The sequence below is a fragment of the Perissodus microlepis genome, chromosome 20, assembly GCF_051167445.1.
Source record: "Perissodus microlepis isolate ML-2025 ecotype Zambia chromosome 20, ASM5116744v1, whole genome shotgun sequence".
In the NCBI taxonomy this organism is placed as follows: domain Eukaryota; kingdom Metazoa; phylum Chordata; class Actinopteri; order Cichliformes; family Cichlidae; genus Perissodus; species Perissodus microlepis.
The window spans coordinates 21,375,796-21,387,827 of record NC_140480.1 but is presented as its reverse complement, the minus strand read 5'-3'; positions in this window follow the sequence as shown (position 1 = coordinate 21,387,827).

The window sequence follows — 12,032 nt, the reverse complement described above, 5'->3', positions numbered from 1 at the left end:
AAGTACAGCACATAAATATCCAATACTTAAACAGAGACGTATGGTTTAATGGAGAAAAATAAACTTAAGCGATATATCTGGGCATCATGGTTTTACTCTTTTGCACCACAAAGAGTAATATATGTCAATTTATTTACTAGTATATATCAGTACAGTTTACCAGCAGTCTTTGCATCAGTGCTCGTTTAGCATGTGTTTTCTTTCCCGGAATAATGATAAAGAAAACACAGCCACAACAGGCAGCAGATGGCTGGATGTTTGAGTTCAGATTTTTCATCAAAGAAAAGTACATATCACACCAGGTGTTTTGAGTGTGGTTTGATCTTAGTTTGTCATAGTTTTCACTGGACATGGAGGTGTTGGAATACAGAAAGCATGTCATGAAGAAGCAAAATGAAAATTGGCCCTGTACCAGAATGTATTGCACTTGGATTCTGTTGCATGAAATCCAGTTGCTGGGGTTGCAAATGTTGTGAGCAGTCTTTTAAAGGAAATATACATTTAGATATTAAACCAATATGCTGTACAGTAAAGAGAAAAAGTCATGTATAAAAAGAACATCAGCTCAACCTGTTCACTCAGTAATGCAAGACTTGAAGTGTTCATTCTTTGACCTTGATTATGTAACTGAATATAACAAAATAACACGAAATCACATTTGATATGATGGTTTCTTGTTACTGGCTTCTTTGTATTTAGTAAGATGACAATAGCCAGCCACATTTAATCATGGAATCTAAAATCCCCAAATGATAGGAATTTGGATTTTAGCACACAAAAATAAGCCTTAGGGTAGACAGCTCAGTTCAAGTTCAGTTCAGGCTTATTTATACGGCACCAAGTCAAGAACAGTCACCTCCAGGAATTTTATAGTGCATAAAAAAGATCTTACAATATTAGAAAGAAGGAGTTGAACAGGTGTGCCTAATAACTCTGCCGGTGAGTACTTCTATTTCATATATGAACTTTTTTTTAATGAATTAACAACTGCACTGTTAGCCTGTGCAAAGTAATGATCTGTTTCTCAAATGTGTGCTCGCTTGATAACAGAAGAGAGAAAGCTTGAAGTGTTTATTCACTGGCTGAATTGACCACTCAGCACAAAGAGACGTAAAGTCAATGGCAGCAATGAGAGTAATCAATAATACACATACGGACTTCGTGGTAATTAGATCACAAGATTTAGAGGCTTATTGTGGCTAACCTTATTGACATTTCATTAGACATCCTGTAACATCAATAGTTACGCCCAGTGTGTTCTGCACAGCACTGAAACACCTACCTGTCACTCACCTGAACATCACTTTTTGAGGATAAGCCATTATTTTGTCATAAACACTATTTATTCCAGTGATGGAGTTAGGAGTTTGTCGGATTTTCATTTAATTCAACTGTATGTTTCTTTTTTTTCATTCACTCAGCTCTGTGTCACTTTAGTGCTCATTTGTTATTATTCTTTTACTAGCCTGCAGCACTTTTTTGCTTTGCTCATGTATGGCACAGATATGTATGCTTAATTTAGCTTGTTATTCGGAATATCTTTGAGATGCTACTGTATATAGTCAGATGACAAAAACTTGTCTGTTTATAAACACTTAACAATGGAATGATGTAGACATGCACAGTGATTTATCTATCTATCTATCTATCTATCTATCTATCTATCTATCTATCTATCTATCTATCTATCTATCTATCTATCTATCCATATATATATATATATATATATATCCATATATATATATATATATATATATATATATATATATATATATATATATATATATATATATATATATATATACATACATGTATATTTATTCATCTTCTTTGCACGCTACATAATCAAGCTATATAGAAACTTGTAGATCTTGCATTTAACATTTACAAGGTAGGACCAGATTATTTTTTACTATGTCCTGATATGTAAAACCTTAGAGGGTGTTCTTTTTTCTTACTGAGACTGCATATCCATTATTTATATACAGATAGTAAAGTAAGTAAAGTAACATTTTATTTGTATAGCACCTTTCAAGAGAAAAATCACAAAGTGCTTCACAGAAAAGCTAAAACATAAAAACAGAAATCAACCAAAAGCAAGTTTAAAAAGATGGGTTTTTAGCTGTTTTTTAAATGAAACCACTGAGTCCACAGATCTCAGGCTTAAAGGAAGGGAGTTCCAGAGTCTGGGGGCCACAGTTACAAACGCTCTACCGCCTTTCGTTTTCAGCCTCGTATGTTGGACGACCAGCAAGCCCTGATCACATGACCTCAGGGACCTGCTGGGGATGTAGAAGTGGATTCTGAATTTCATGGGGAGCCAGTGCAACTGGATCAGCAGGGGTGTAACGTGGGAGTATTTAGAAGATTTGGTCAGAAGCTTTGTAGCAGCATTCTGAACAACTTGCAAATGATCCACAGAGGCTTTACTTAAACAAGTGAACAAAGAATTGCAATAATCCATACGAGATGAGACAAATGCATGGATGACCATTTCTAGTTCTGAGCGTGAAACAATGGGACTCAGCTTAGCAATATTTTTTAAATGATAAAAACAGGAGTGAACCAAAAAATCAGCATGAGTGTCCAAAGTCAGAGCTGAGTCAAAAGTTACACCAAGGTTCCTGATAGAAGGTTTGACAAAAGTAGCAAGAGGGCCTAAGTTTTCCATAACCAAAGGTACCAATTTTTTGAGAGAACAAAAAAGGACTTCAGTTTTCTCCTCATTTAGCTGAAGAAAGTTATCAGCCATCCATCCCCTAATGGAATCTAAGCACGTATGCAAAATCAGTAGTTTGGAAACATCTACTGCATCTAGCAGCATTAAACGGGCTCAGTTATGAACTATTATGAACTGACATTAACCAGAAGCCTTCTTCTTGACAAGGCTCCCCAGTGTTACTAATGTGTGTATTAGGGAAACCAGTAGTTTGCTCAGTTGCCACAGTGACCACCAATTCCTGTGTGTCAGCTACCAGCACCTCAGCTACTAGTTTGTGACATTAGATTGGTGTGTGAGCAACATCACAATGCTTCACTTCTGGGTGAAGCCAAGCTGCACATACCAGCAGCCGACATTTTAGGATAAACACTGTTAACAAGGGTTAGACACAACTGACAGGCTTAGAGTTCTTCAAAACCGCAGACGCACATAAATAATGAGACATATTATCAAGCTAAAGGTATTCTGAATTAGGAAGCAAATTCACTCAGAATTCAGAGTGGATTTGGAAGGCTTCAGCACTGAGCACTTTTCTTAATCCATTACCCAGTGCAAAATGCACCTAAAACTGCCTTCAAGAAACTAAAGGAGAAGAAAAAGAACTGATTTGTCAAAAGCAACAGCTCGGAGCTGAACATATAATGTGAAAGCAAATTTATGTTGTTTCAGTAACTCATAATGCAAGTAACAAAAACATATCAATCAGATTTATCAGAACAACCCTGGAAGGTATGAAGGTCACAACTCATGTTCACCACAGAGGGTGTGATGCATCACCGAAGACTGACAACCCTCAACAGCTCCTTTGTGGGGCTGACCCCAGCATTTACTGCAGGTTTTCACCTTTTTATAATGTAGTCATGCCAAAAGCATAGTGGAGTGGGAGTAAAACCTGAATATTGTGGAATTAATGATCGTCTCTGTGCATATTTTTGCAGGAATTTAAATATATTACCTCTGACTTTTTACACTTAATTAACATCCTACACATTACTTATTCAACGCAGGAAGAAAAAAAATTCCCACAACATTAAGCCTTAGTCAGATCAGCTCCTGAAAGCCTGCCAGTGGCCAAGATTTAAGGGAAGTGTGTTCAGTAGCTCTTAATAAATAATTGGTTGCATTTTTCTAAAGACAAATAGGTATAGATCAAGTAGTGAATATTATAACATTAAGCTATTTAGCTTACAGATGTGCCCACTGCTCACACAGCTATACACAGTTACACAGCTACTATGTTTGGATGCTGACATTGCAGTAGGTTTGCAATGTCAGCATCCAATGAATTTACAAAGAAGTATGAGAAGTAGTCACCAAGACCTAGAAACTACATTTGTAGATTTGAGGCTACATTAACCATTATTATCATAAAGCCAATGATAAGTTCTACTGCTTCAATTTTGATATGTTAAAGTACCAAAACTTTTGTTTGGGATAGCCGATTTGATGTTTGGCAGGAGTGAAGACTGACCAGTTTTGGAAAAAGGTCACGTTTTTATGGTCGGTTAACTTAATTTGTGCATCTCTGAAACATTAAGGCTAGATAGTGATGAGTATCAATCAACAATGGTCCAAAGAAGGGACACAACACGAGCCAGCATCAAGTTGTTGAAAGATGGGCATCCTTCAGCTCCACCCTTTTGGAGCCCATTCTTCGGAATGTTGGAGCTGTTTTTGTGACATACGTAGGATGGACACTGCAAACCAAGGTGGTCGTGACTGAATATCATAGACATTCGTTCTGCTACATTATAAATGACACCTTCATAGAACACCCTAACCCATAAACTTAGAATTTCTGGCTTACAAAAAAGATCAGACTTTAGACTTTGGACCAGTGTGAAATGGGTAACGTTGTGTCTGTTTTTTTCTTTTTTTGAGGAGTTCTAACTGGAATCGTCAGCTGGAAAAGTACAGCCCGCTGACGAGCATGAGTAAGTCTCATCATGGATAGATTAGTTTTATCAAATACTGGCAGGCAAGGGCATTCATAAGGTCAGTGACCTCCATCTAAGCCAGGTGCACATAAATAAAGCAGCTCAATGTCTGCAACTGACAACTGAGCAAAAACCTGTATTTACGCATTTATTATCTATGTGAAATTTTCATTACCCTTTAGATAGGGTTTAAATTTTCTGGGGATTCACCTCCAAAGCATAAAGCAGGATTTATGTGTAAATACGTACACTAGATAATAAATTAGCAGCCATTTTTTTCAACACAAAGCCCTGGCTGTATATTTTAAATGTTCTCTGACAAGCACCCCAAGTGGTAAAACAACCTTGGAATGTGCATCATCAACAAAATGCCCCTTTATCTAACACGATGGCAAAGTGCTATAGTGTGCATCATGACAGGGCTACTGTGTGTGAGTCAGTAGGAAGCAGAGGTGGCAAAGAGTGAAATGAAGAGTGACAGAATGAGGAATAAAGGAAAAGCACAATAATAATGAGAGCGAAGCAGAGAATGTGAGAGAAATGTGTTTTTTCCTCTGAAGGCCACAGTGTCACATAAGCTCATGGTCATGCTCACAGCTGACATCCTTTAGATGAAGCTGTTCTTTTTCAGAACAATAAATCAAGGGTGTAACTTTGCATTAAGGTTGTACTTTTATTGTCAGTATTAAATTGCAGCCTTACTGTTCTGCTCCTAAATAAAAGGAACTTGATACTGAATCGAGGTCATGGGTCCATGCAATTCATCTAAATGTTAAACAGTATGTTGCCTGTTAAGGACACATGTAACACTTCCCTGTTGGGAAAAAGAAGAGTGAAAACATATGTAAAAACAACTGCACACCTCTAAAGGGATAACACCTGCGGCTGTTTTGTAAGAAGGTGTCGAGAAGGAATTTATGAAACCAGCCAGTCTGCTCAAATCAACAGCACAAATCCCCAACTTAAAATTCTTTCGATTTTCCAGTTTAATACCTTTATTATTCAGAATTAAGGGGATCGAGTTGTCTCTACTGGTTAAACAACTCCTTTAGCATTTTGTAATAGATGTTTAATAACAGACACAGCTCCACAGCTGCACCTCTTATCGCTACAGCAGTTTAAATAGGCCAAAGCTGCCACTTGTGTTTCTATATGCAGCAGAACAAAGTGAAGCAGAGATGATGGAAAGGAGGACGCATTAACATACATTAGAGTGTTTGACAGTTTTTGAGCGAGCATTTGATAGCAGAAAAAGAAGCACTATTGACCAGGTCAGGACAGCAAAACTACCCAGATGCCAGCGAGACACTCCTAACTGCATCTCTGTGCAGATGTTGCATGTCGATGTTGCTTCACTAAACCAAGAGGTTTGCTTGGCTGCTGTCCAGGGTGCTGATCTAACCAAGGGCATATTTGCTGAAACTTTTCAATACATGGACATCCCCCATGAGGTCTTTCAAAATATGCAATCTTGCTTAGCGAATTATAGACCCACCACCCCTTTTTATTTTTTTATTTTTTTATTGCAGACACTGTGTTTGAGAGCCTGTGGGGTTCTGTGTATTGACAAGAGAGAAAATGCCACCTACCCTGATCCCCTCAGCACGGTTTAGCATTGAAAATGTATAGATATTGGATTCTTCTTTCCTCTTTTTTTTTCAACACACTCTTGTGTAAACACATCAAAATTAAGTCTGTATCAGCCATATGAACATTAAGCACCCCCAGCAGGTTAATGTTAATATAAAGGTGCTCAGGAATTTTTTTTAAGCCATTGATGGTAATTCCTGTGTGTGTCATGACCCCATGCTACTGCAAAAAATAATAGGTACTTGTTGAAAAGGCAACAAGGAAATAGAACTGCATATGCCATTTCAAGCCTACAGCTTTTCTTAACGACCACACTGTATACAAATTGCCCTGTTAATGCAAATATTCTATGAAGAATGCTTGAATGCGCTCAGGCATATCAGGAAGTGCTTAAAGTACTGTCATATCTTTTGTTATTTAGGCAGATTTTATAAACAAACCAGCAATATTCATGCATTTTACGCATTTATCACCTCTTTTCTAGAATTGCCTTTCATTTTAAATATTTAATTTTTATAATAATTGAATTAATTAATATGTTTTTGGTCTGCTGATGTGTTTGACATGACAGGAGTGTTTACAACAAGTTAAACAGGATTACCTTTGTGTTTCTTTCGAGGACAGGTTGTTTTTTTCTGTTTTGTTTTTTGTTTGTTTGAAAGTTGTTACTTTGCTCAGTGAAATCAGTAAGGGACTTTATTGAGTCATCTGTGGATAAATGATCAAGGAAAACAGGTTTGGAGGGGATGGGTGGAGATTGGTGTCATTTACTCTACACAAACTTGCCCTTGAACATATACACCCGTTGCATTCCTACCAAACAACACCCCATAAAGCAGCAGAGGGATTGTAATTGACCGTGAGTGCAGGGTGCTGCCTGACTAAAATACTATGAGGAGTGATGTGACTTACAATGAGTCAGGTGCTAAGAAAGTCAGGTGGCTCCATTATAACTCCATACTGTGAGCTCTTATCACAGACCTTCGGTGGCATTTTCCATGCTTTGTGAAATATACACCCCCTGGGGTAAATTAGTATGAAATGAATAGTTGGTCACACGTTACGAGGTGATAGTGTGCTAGTTACCTGCTATAATAAAAATGTTTGGAATGGGAATATAACATGCACCAATACAATACTCTTGTCATTCAATACATAACAGAAAAAGTATATTTGCACAAGGTTTTATAGGAATTTGGACACGGGACCACGCCACAAGGCCTTTATAAAACCACATCCTCTATCCTCTAACTTAATTTATTGCTCCTCATTTATTTGTCACTATTTCCATCTTCAGGTTCTCAGTGATCCAGCCCAGGATAGTCATGCACACCTGAGTTGACTCTACTTTAATAAGGCATGAAACTCGCAAAACAGGGAGAGACAAAACATCGACTCCACAGATGCATAGCACAACATGGAGAGACACTTCTCCTTTGTACTTTAAGGAGGACAGGCAGTCCTTTGAGGGTACTAATGCTCACATTTTAAACAGAGAGACCATCAATGAATACAGGTGGGAGCTTTGACACCAACCATCAGTGCAGTCTATAATGCAGTCTTGAGATATTAAATCTCCACTCACACTTTGACTCATTTGACCATAATTACTCGGTGGTGGCAGGATGTGTCAACAACCTTCAAACTCCAAGGTGGCCACATTGCTGGAGGTTAAATACCCTCGAATAATAAGTGAAATGTCTTCATGAGCCTAAAAAAAGTCAGTTACCTTCAGCTTAAGATCATAAACACAATTTAAACATGTTAAAAAGCTTTTCTCACATTGTGTTTGGATCTACCTAAACTGAAATAGTTTAAAGTTCAACTGCAAAGGTCTGGCCTGTACCTGATGGATTTTAGAGAATTGTTTTTGTTTTGTTCATGTGGTTGATTAAAAATACAGTCTTCTCACAGTATGTATGTGATCATAGTAGGCGATGAGAATTCATTTTTTTCTACATGTATCAAATACATGTCATAAGGTCTGTGGATGACTGTGGTCAATTGTAAGGTTTAAAACTCCCCATCAACAAGCCACTCAGTACTCTAGGCAGATAAGTGCACCAGGACGACTGTAGAGACAAGAGGACAAAAAAGCTGCAGCTGCAAGCAGCTAATTGTATTATTATTACTAAAATGTTGTGTTTTCAATTGCAAACTATTAGGAAAGAAAGCAGACAAAAGGCTCCAGGAAAAAGGAGTTCTGAAAAGCCAGGTGTTCAGAAAATATGACTGCTGCCAGAGTCACATTTACCTTTTCTCAAAATGATCATTTTTAAAACTGTGCTTAATTTCAGAGCAATCAAGTCTGAATAACGGCTTCTTTTTTTCATGCTGCAATATTTTCTTCTTAATTACTTGCATTATGGAAATATCCTGGAATCTGGTAACCTTATGAACCAGATTCCAGGATACGGAACCTTATGAAAGAAATGTAATAAATTCCTGGAACTGAAAACTACTTGAAATCATTAGAGACAAACTGGGTATATAAAAAATAATTTGGACCAATATGTGAAAATGAAAAAAAAAAAGGTCGATCTTTTCAAAAAGAAAAATCAAAGAGACCAAGCAGGAATGAGTAAAACAGGGCAGAGGAGCTGGCCATTTTAATGAGCTAAGCTGGAGATTGGTGTGCAGCACTGCATCTCTCAGCATTAATTAGAGTCAGTGATGAGTGAGCGTGTTTCTCTGCGCTGCCCCTGCAGCATTCAGCCTGTCTAGTCCTCACCTTAAGCCAGCCTGTCTTTGTAAGTACTGGGAGATGCGAGATGGTGCGTGGCCTTTTGCAACCCCTGGGACACCATGTAACATCTGCTCCCTCCAGCTGTTCCACTCGCACTAGCACACACTCAATAGAAAGCCTCGCAATGCCTGCGCTTTCTCCTTATTCTCATCAACTCCTTTTCTTTTTCTCCACATCTAATTTTTGCCAATTAATCATTTTTCCCTTTTTTTTTGCATATTTGTGTGTCTGTGTCATTAAATAATGTAAATGGAGAGTGAACTGATATTTATATGTAAATTCACCCTTATATATGTAAATCTTGCAGTGAATATAAAATGTTTGATAGAGGTCCCTCACTGGATTGGCTTTACATTACTTTACTATTAATAAATGGAAGCAAAAGCAGTGGTGCATTAACTCAAGTACTGTTTGAGGTACTCGTAAGTGAGCCCATTATAAAAAATATTCTTGAACTCTACTAGATTAGCTTTGCATCACTGAAAAATAAAAATTAATTACTATTTAATCATGATTCACAGGTGAATGGTCATTATCTTATGGCAGCCATAGATTGGCCTTTCAGTGTAACAAACTCGTTAGATTATGTTCTCCTACCCATAAGACCACATCTCTGGCACAAACACAGGACTCACAGCAAGAGCTTTGGCCAGCTTAAGGGCATCACCTCAATTTGTGTCTTCTAATAGATTCAAAAATACAAGAGAAAAAAACAGGCATAAAAATTGTATTTACATTTTTTTTAATAAAATGGGTGAGGGTGCATGTGCATGTTCCTCAAGCTCAGATTCTCTACCAGAGGCTTGGCAGTTTTAGTGTATATTAGCTAATGTGCCTGGAATCTGCAGGAGACAGGTTATACCTCCTAATGCTCCTACTACCACTGGGACAACTTTGGACTGTACCTTCTACATCTGCTCCAGTTGTTGCTTCATCCCATTGTACACTGATGTTTTCTAGTGCTCCTTCTTCCTGATGGTGTTCTCTGCTGGCCACATCTATCAAAACTCTACTCTAAATCTATTCTGACTATTGCTCAGCGTATTCAACAACATGCCCTGAACATATGCATTCATTACACATATTCAGGGTTTGATTTAATACAGTCTAGATTTTATTGTAAACATTTAACCTTCAGTTACATGTATTGTAACAAACATTTTTAAGAGATAAATGTATTAAAATCCCATTCATGTGGTGCTATAAGCTTAGAGCGTATAAAAGATAACTTCTGTGACGCACAGGTGACCGATCCTCTAGCTAAAAAATGATAAATGTTTGTGTGACTAACCCTGCGGCTCACTCCATTTACAAACACAGCCTTACTTCAAGAGTTTATGGTCTCAGTTGTTAGTTTCAAGCTTTATTAAAGCAGGATATGTTGTCGCACCGGATATACTGTTGTAGCACGAGTGTACAGCGTCACTTTGTTTTTCAGTCACATCCACCCTGCTTGTCACGTTCTGTATCAAAACACCACGAAAAGACTGAGTTTAAGGCTTCAAGACAGGATTTCACTAACCAGTGGTTGATGTCATAATAAATACATCCATTTCTGATAAACAGTCTATGGCTGAAAGGCATCACGGTCTGTTGTTGGGATATCTGCCCTGATGTATATACACTTAACCCTCTCCTATATGAAGTAGCATACCTTTAAGATAGCTGCACTTTATTAGACAATTTTCAGAGGTTTAAAAAATGTAGTCTTTTATTCAGTTGCTCCATGATTAAACTACTCTAACAAAAGTAGACTAGAATAAGCTTGAATATTGTTCCAGGAATTTTAATTAAAAATATAATGAAGATCTGTAAAATAGATTATTAAATTAAGTACAATATACATGAGATGAAAACACAAAATTATGTGTTTAATTAAAGTATATTAAATTTGAAAGTAAATGTTTTCGATTACAAAGACAATAATAAATTAATATCTCACACATTAGTAAAGCATTAATTAGGTATTAAAACTAGTGTATCTGGGTAATTTTGAATTTTCTTTATACAGTTGCTTTCTTTCTCCTGAGACTACCATAATGTGGATGACTGGGAATCTACACAGACATGCTCGCCTTTTTCTTCTTCTTTCTCCCTTTAGGTGTCGTCAAAGTGGATCATCTGCCTCCATCTCATCCTATCCTTACATCCTTCTCTATCACATCAACCCTCTGCATGCCCTCCTTCACTATCTCCATGAATCTTCTCTGGGGTCTTCCTCTTTTCCCCCACCCTGGCATCTCCATCTTTTACAAGCTTTTTCATATATATCCACTCTCCCTCCTCTGTACATGTTCAAACTAAGGAAGAGGATTAGAGCCACAAAAAAATAAATAAATAAAATTCTCAGAATTCTTTTCCACAAACCTGAGAATTCTGGAAAAACTAGTGTAACTGGGTAATATTGCGAAAAAAGTCAGAATTCTGAATAATTTCTCAGAATTCTGGAAAAGAAGAAAAAAAGACGTGCCCATATTTTTTTTGTGTGTGTGTGGCCCTAATCCTTATCTGTACCAAACCATCCCAGCCTTGCTTCTCTAACTTTGTTTTGAAATCGCTCAACCTGAGCTGTCCCTCTGGGTTGAGAATGGAAAACACGTCTACTGTAGTGTGAAACAAAAACCTAAAAGAATACATTTTTTTAGGTCAGTTCTTCTAACCAAACAGACTCTAACATTACAACAATAACAACCCGATCTCGTCTACTTACCATGTCACCTTCATCTGTCATATACCCACATGGCAGGCTGCCTAAACCTGCAGTGACATTTATCTGCACTTCAGCTACAGCCACATATAGTCCCAATAGTGTCATGTAATCTAAGTGCCATGAAGGCCAAAAGCATGCCATGCCTTCATGCATGTTACGTTACGCATGATGTGCAGCACAGAAATAGCCCGCCTTTAAATGAACCATGAATGGTCCCAAGCTTACTGGGGATCTGAAGACAGAGAGGCATCCTAATGATGCAGTCCACATATGTATGTTTGAAGAGATTCTGTAGAGGTCACACTTATGCCATTAGCCTGAGCATGA